Source organism: Pinus tabuliformis, chromosome 9 (genome assembly GCF_031772625.1).
Source record: "Pinus tabuliformis cultivar Carrire ecotype Pingquan chromosome 9, CPIR1, whole genome shotgun sequence".
Lineage (NCBI taxonomy): Eukaryota > Viridiplantae > Streptophyta > Pinopsida > Pinales > Pinaceae > Pinus > Pinus tabuliformis.
Window position 1 is genome coordinate 907629616 of NC_142307.1, and position 7521 is coordinate 907637136.

The window sequence follows — 7521 nt, forward strand, 5'->3', positions numbered from 1 at the left end:
TTGAGAAGGTGTATAGGGTTCATATATTTGGTAGGGTGTTAACTAATGTTATTTTTAGAGTTATTTTCCAATATGTGGTAAAATTAAGGGTATTGTTTAGTATGCCACAAATCCTCATGATATGAGAGAGGTTCATTGAGTGAAGCCCCCATGTCTACCACAAAAGCAAGCACATCTATATGATACATTAGTTTGTTAGAGTGCTACTTAGCAATGGAAAAATATATTTTAAATATTGTAAATAGAAAAGCCAATTGGTAGATATGCTCACAAAGCCATTGGTTAATGATAGTTTTTAATTTTAAATATATTTTAGATATTGAAAACACTTAAGCATGTAGTGGTAATTAAAAGTGAGTGTTTGACTATCATGTAATTTCACCCACTTCATTGTAAAATGAAATTTGTATGTTATCTATAGTGCTAATTAATCTAGGTATATAGTATAATTTGTATTATACTTTATATCTATGGTTGATTCTTAATTTGGAATTATCTGATAAATAAAAATAAATATTAAGCTTCCAAAGGGAAATTTGTATCTTACTCTACTTGATTTTATAGAATTGTCTCATATTAAATGCTTTTATAGATATTAAGAAGTTTTTGCAAATATCTAGATTAATAATTTACATAAATAAATTTCTAAGATTAAATTGGACTAACAACTAATTTCCTGACTACTTCACTTAATATGAGAGATTATTTTTAATTGTTACATTCATTAGCACCAACAATGCCTAAGTGCTCTCTCTAAAACTCAAAAACATTTATTGCTAAGGGTTTGGTCAAGATATTTGCTAACTAGTCTCTAGATCAACAAAATTGAAGAAATATATCATGATTGACAACAATCTCTTGAATGAAGTGATAGTTAGTGTTAATATTCTTTCTTTTCCTATGAACCACATGCTTCATTTACATTTCAGTTGTTGAACTATTGTTGCACAAAGTAAGACCTAATTCTTTCTCTACATCTGCAAGATCCTTCAAATGTCTCCTTAGTCATATTGAATTACATGTTGTTGTTGTAGTTTCTACTTAGGTTGTTTCAATGAGATATTTGTGGAAATATGCTATTTCTTAGAAGTCGATGAGATCAATTTTGTGCCCAAATGAAAGTATGTCCTTATGTAATTTTTCTATCATTGATACTAGTAGAAAAATCATTATCTACTTACCTTGTAATTGTGTATTATTTAGAAGTTGTGTACCATAATCCATAGCCAATTATACCTTCAATATAACTAAAAATTATTTTTCCAACTTTCGAGTGAAATTCCTTGGGTGAGTCCATAAATATGGAGATGTAACTAATTACATAGATAACATTAGGTCTAGTTGTAGTATGGTATATGATACTACCTACAAGCCTCTTGTACAATGTTAAATCCATTGTCATTGCATCATACTACATTCTAAAAAACTTGGATCATAGTTGTTTTTATGAAGAACTTAACTTATTATTATATGTTCTTGGTACCAATTCTCAAACATGAATCTCAGATCTAACATTCTGGAAATTTTAACAAAGGGAAACACTGAAATCACCTAGATGCTAGATTTTTTTTTGTACCAAACTAGGTGACAACACTGACCCATGGATGAATGTGATTGGATGATAAAGATGATGTTGCAATATGTTCCAAATATGACATGGTAGAGCTATGTAGTTGTCAAAGTCGCATACATGTGGAAATAATGTGGCAAGTGTGATGATGTGGTTCCTTGGTAATGTGACAAGTGGTAGATGATTTTGGACTTTTAGGGTGGCCAAGTGGCCTATTTCTGGGTGACACATGTAACCATTAAGAGGATGCCACAAGTTAGGAATGCATAAAAAATGACATGCTCTATGACATAGCACATTGTAAGGATTCACACCAGGGGTTTGGTTTGTAAACATTTTTCAACGTTAAATTTTTTTATATGAATATTGATGACTTAGCAATGGGGAAAAAATAGGCTTAGGAGCAATCCAAAGTATAGATTCCTTGAACAACCATCTAGAGTATCTGGGATCCAAATTCAAAAGACAAATGAAAAAAAAAATCACATGGATAACATATTTTAGTGTTGATAGGTAAAACACCTAGTTCTCAGATTTTGTCATGTGGGTCTCCTAATCCAAAATAAATTTTATGATAACCAATAGGATTCAAGATGATGATGTAAACCATGGGGGATGATTCACCATTTTTGGAATAAAAAGTTAAAAAGATTAAAAAGAATTAAAATAATAAAACTACTTTTCAACTTATCTCCCTAATGTTTTACTCAAATTTAAAGCGAGAGTACTCATTGAATGAAAAATTCAATTCCTCATCTAAACAATATTCATGTTGCATAATTTTCATGGACCTTGCTACACAAAAAATGAGAAATACATGAAGAAGTGTTATTGTAATCACATTTTTCATGTATTTCTCATTTTTTATGTAGCAGGCTCCATCAAAAGTATGCAAAACGGATACTACTTGGATGATTAATGAAATTTTGAATCCAACAAGTATTCCCACTCGAAATTTGAGTAAACCCACATGGAGATAAACTGAAATTACGAGTTGAAAAGGTGTTTTTTCCTTTTTTGCCTCGAAAATTTGATGTTGTAATCTAATATTATTTTATTATTTACACTACTTTTTTATAATTTCCTTAGGAGGCCGATTTTATACCTCAAAATTCCATTTAATGATTTGGGGCTAGTGAAATCTTGCGTTTAATGATTTTTTCTATCTTAGGGAACTTGGCGTTTGAGTGGAAAATTTGTACGTACAAATAAAACTGAAGTTAAGACAGTGTGAAGACAAGGAACTAGTGATATCAATTTAGAGACCAACAAATTTAAATTGAAGTGAATTTGAAATGAAGATACCATGAGTTTCAAACAAGATGAACCCGAAGCGATTTATTTCGTAATAATTTGGATTTTGAGGAGACAATTGATGAGAGGAGATTGATGGAAAGAGAGAGATGATTTACACAATAACCTAGTGAGAAAGTTTTCAAATCTAAAAAATATTAAGTAGTTAAGGAACAAAAGGACAAAACAAAGGTTGTAGGTCGAGATTAAGTGAAAACTGTAAGGGTGATTGTGAGGTAAAACAATGAAAATTACAAGTCTATAAAATTCAATACGAGTCATAAAAAATGAATGAATATAAGAATATAGAAACAAAATTCCTCAGAGTGGATGAAACAGTGAATATCATGATATATCTTGATGAAACTATAAAGGATTCTGCTATAGTTCAAAAGGTGTTGAGATTTCTTCCTGCTATATTCAATGCCAAGGTATCGACCATTGAGGAGATTTTTGACCTCGAAAATTGAACAATCGGTAAATTACTTAGAACATTGAGTTACTATGAAATGATAATCACAAAATGTAAATCTACATCAAGGGAAGCAACCTTTAAATTATATAGGAAAACCAAAGATGACCAAGAATACTCAAGTTGTAGATCAGATGAAGGAGGTTAAGTTTGTTATAATACTGAATAAAGGAATGGAAAATATAAAGGTAAGCAACCTTTCAAATGTTTTGATTATGAAAGAGTAGGTCACTATTCATATAAATTTCCATTCAAAAAGGAATATAATAAACATGGTATCAAAGAGAAGAATAAATACACAATAGTTAAGAAGGATACGAGCTTCAAAAAGAGAATCTTCCATACCCAAGAAGACAACAACTCCTCAAAAGACAAAAATGAACAATATTCTAATGAGGAAAGGATTAGCGATTTCATTCTCATGTCCATATATATTTAAGATGAAGGACATGATTAATGTTAATTACATGAATAAGAGGTTGAATTAGATTCCGAAGCTGAATCAATCAATTCCTTAGAAAAAAATACACTAAAGAAAAAGAATAAGAAATGAAAAGAGATATTGATTAAGTATGTTGAAGAGAAAAAATAATTATAATATTCACCACTCCTTCTCAAGGTAGAGTTGGAAGAAAAAAATAACATTGAAGACATTCTATTGCAACAACTGAAATAAAAGGGCAAGGGATGTGAAAAATTGCAAGAAGGGTTAGTCTTTATTAAACAGAAATTCGAGAAAATATATGCTTAGTTGAACCATATTAAAGGTTATGGAAAGTTAGATGAAATTATTATATGTCATATACCCCATCTCATCAAGACTAGCTTGGGCTATGAAGGAGAAATAAACAACAAGAAACATGAAGACAAAAGATCAACCAATTTCATCAAAGCGGACATAGAAAGTAATGACAATCAAATTCAAGATAACGATAGAAATCAATAATAACAAAGTAAGAAATATGATAGTAATACATCTCAATAAGAATCAATTAATAAATTAGCAATAGCATATACACTGAACAAGAAGAAAATCAACAACAAAATAGTAACATAACAACTCAATAGAAAGCAAGGAAATTCTATAACAAAGTTTTGAATAGCCTAATATATGAGGCAATAAATCATCAAAAACATTAATACCTTCAAAAATAAAATCAATAATGACCAAAATATCACATCCTCAAAGGAAAACTATTCCTAGGTACTAAAATTTCTTCTCTGGCTATTGTTATTCTTGCACACTTTCTATGCATAAAGTTATGCATTGAAAAACATATGTCAACAACACTTAGATAACAAATAAAAGAAATGAATCTTACTAGTCAAATAGATATCATATATTTTCAAATTCATGCAGAACTAATATGAGGGACAAAAATCCTTTTCTCCCTTATTTTATGTTATGGAATGCTATAACTGTCGTAGAGTTGGCCATAAAGAAACTAAGTGTAGAATCAAAAAATTCAAACCAACTTCTAAGATCAAGAAAATACAATAAGAACCCAAGTTTTGAAAGAAGAGAAAGGAAGAAAAGAAAGAAAAATGCAACCTTTCCATATATGGCTAAAACAAAAATAGCTACTGGTGTGTGGATAGTGGATGCCCCAGGAATATTATTGGTGATAAGAGTACGCTTTGGTTAGTAAATGAAAATAAATGAGGGAATGTTACTTTTGGAAATGATGCTCCAACCAAGATCATGGAAAATGGCAAAGAGCTTGGATAATGCAAAGGATAAATCTCAAGATGTTCTTTTTGAACAAGGACTAAAGCAAAACTTATTAAGTGTGATCCAAATGTGTGACAAAAGGTATGATGTTACTTTTGACAGCCCAGATTGTGAAATAAAGTCAGAAAACACATACAAAGTAGTAGTAAATTATAAGGGTCCATCCCACCCCCTTGGATATTTGAAGCCAAATGAGAAGTGTTACCTTTTCCTAACCCAACTTCCAAGGTTTCTTTACAGACACGAGCTTACCAAAATCCCTAAAATTTTAACTTCCCCTATACTACAAACTAATACCACCACCACGTTAGGCTCGTCAAGGGCTTCCCAACAATATAAATCTTACCTCGATCCCACTTATGGATTAAAATTTATATACATTTAATGGTTGGCCAATAAACCCCTTCCACATTAGTAGAATACTTCCATGTGGACCCAACATAGTAATCCCCACCTCACCTAGTAGGTCATGTCATCACACTTTGTTGATACTTTTCCCCCATGGAACATGCCACATCACTTCTTGCTTGGGTCCCACCAGGGCAAGCCTTAGCCTATTTTGTAGTAAAATCACATTGTAATCAAATTTTTAGGCCCATAAGCTTATCACTTTCCAAACATTCAAGTTGGGACAAAGACTATTGCTATCTCCTACCAGGAACTAATCTCGCTCCCTGACCCCATCAACCATGACCTCATCTACCATATGCACTACCACAACAAGGAATCCCTGAGGTCTGCAACTAAGATGTGAATCTCCCCATCTTTTGATGGAATATAATTCTTGTTACCTTCTTTTGTCCTTCCCTGTTCCCCTCTCATTGGCACATGAAGAAGGGTTAGGAATCTAAAGGGCCACAACTAGACATACATATTACCACCTTCTAAGGGGAAAAACTTTGTCTCTCGACTCCTATCTCTTGGGACTGCACTATTGTGGTGAGTACACAATCTCTGAGACGAGAACAAATATCTTCTCCCCCATATTATATGATATAAGTTCCCTTCCATTAGTTCCCCCTCTTAATGATAAAAATGGGGTTTGTGCCCATGTCTCTTGTGCTTATATTATCAATAGGGGATGCCCTTGATTCTTAGGCGTATTGGCCTATTCCTCCTATGATAAAAATTTGATGGGAAATGTTGAGGTTCTCATACACCAACTTTATGACTCTGTAGCCTCTCGATCTAATGCCTCAATACACTAGCATAACGATTTCTTAGAAATAAGATGGAAATTAAAAAATCCATGGTTATTACAAACTTACATAGAGGCACAACTATTTATATAATTCAATAGCCTAGGGCCTTGTGATACAAGACATTTTATTACAAGGATTTAAATAGATAAACATATATTCCACCTATCTCTCTCATCATAGTGATAAAAAATATTCATTCTTTTAGTAAACATAGGAACATACATTCCTCATCAATAGCAAGCGCATTTTAACAATAACAACAATAATATTGCATTATATTGGATATTGACACAAGTAGGTGTCTTATCTCTAATATATGATTGGAAACTATGATTAGGACTTCAACTCTCCACCCAACCTTAGGTTGACTATATAGTTGTTCTTTATTAAAGCCAACCACCCCTGAGATGGATTCAAAGTCTAAGAAGGGATGCACTCAAGGGATATTCACACTAGTCACATACACATTCACAGGGGAATCCAAAGTCCATAGAGCCTTCAACTGACCTCTAGGAGTTTAGAGTGCACTATGTCTCCACCCAAATGTCTAAATCTCATCCCATAATAGGTTTAGGGAATCGAGAGTTATTATAGCTGCACCCCACAACAACACTTATGAATACAAAGATTCAAACTTTCTCCACCCACATTAATCATTAGGAATCTAGATTCAAAGTGACTCCACCTGTCTCCATGCTAAAATATAGTGCCCACTACACCTTCCTCATGATAGTCTCGATGGGAATCAAGAGAGTTGTGTCTACACAAATTAACCAAAAACATAGGATTCCATATCTCTATCCAATCTCCACCTAACACACCCTTGGATATAGAGAACTTGCACCCTTGCTATCTCTCATGTAATTCTCTTTTTCCTTCCCCTTTTTGCTGCTAGACTATTCATGGCATGCTGACCAAATATTTCTCTATCAGGGGAGTCGGACAACTCATCCTCTATCTTCGATTCCCATGCATTGTATTAAGTTTTTGTGCATTCACTCTCCCTTTTAACAGTGGGCCATACACATGCTTTAATGCCTAAGCATGTGTTCTTGTGTTATTGCATGGAGTTAAAATTATGGAAACAAGAAGGTAGTTTTTAGATGCTTGTTATTGTCTATCCTTTTAAATATATACTGACCATAAATTCCATTCCTCAAATCAAAGGAACAAGTGACAAATTAAATGCAAGATTGGAGCTCCAGAAGTATTTTCTCTCTTCACCTCCATAGACTTTGAGCTAATGTCCCTC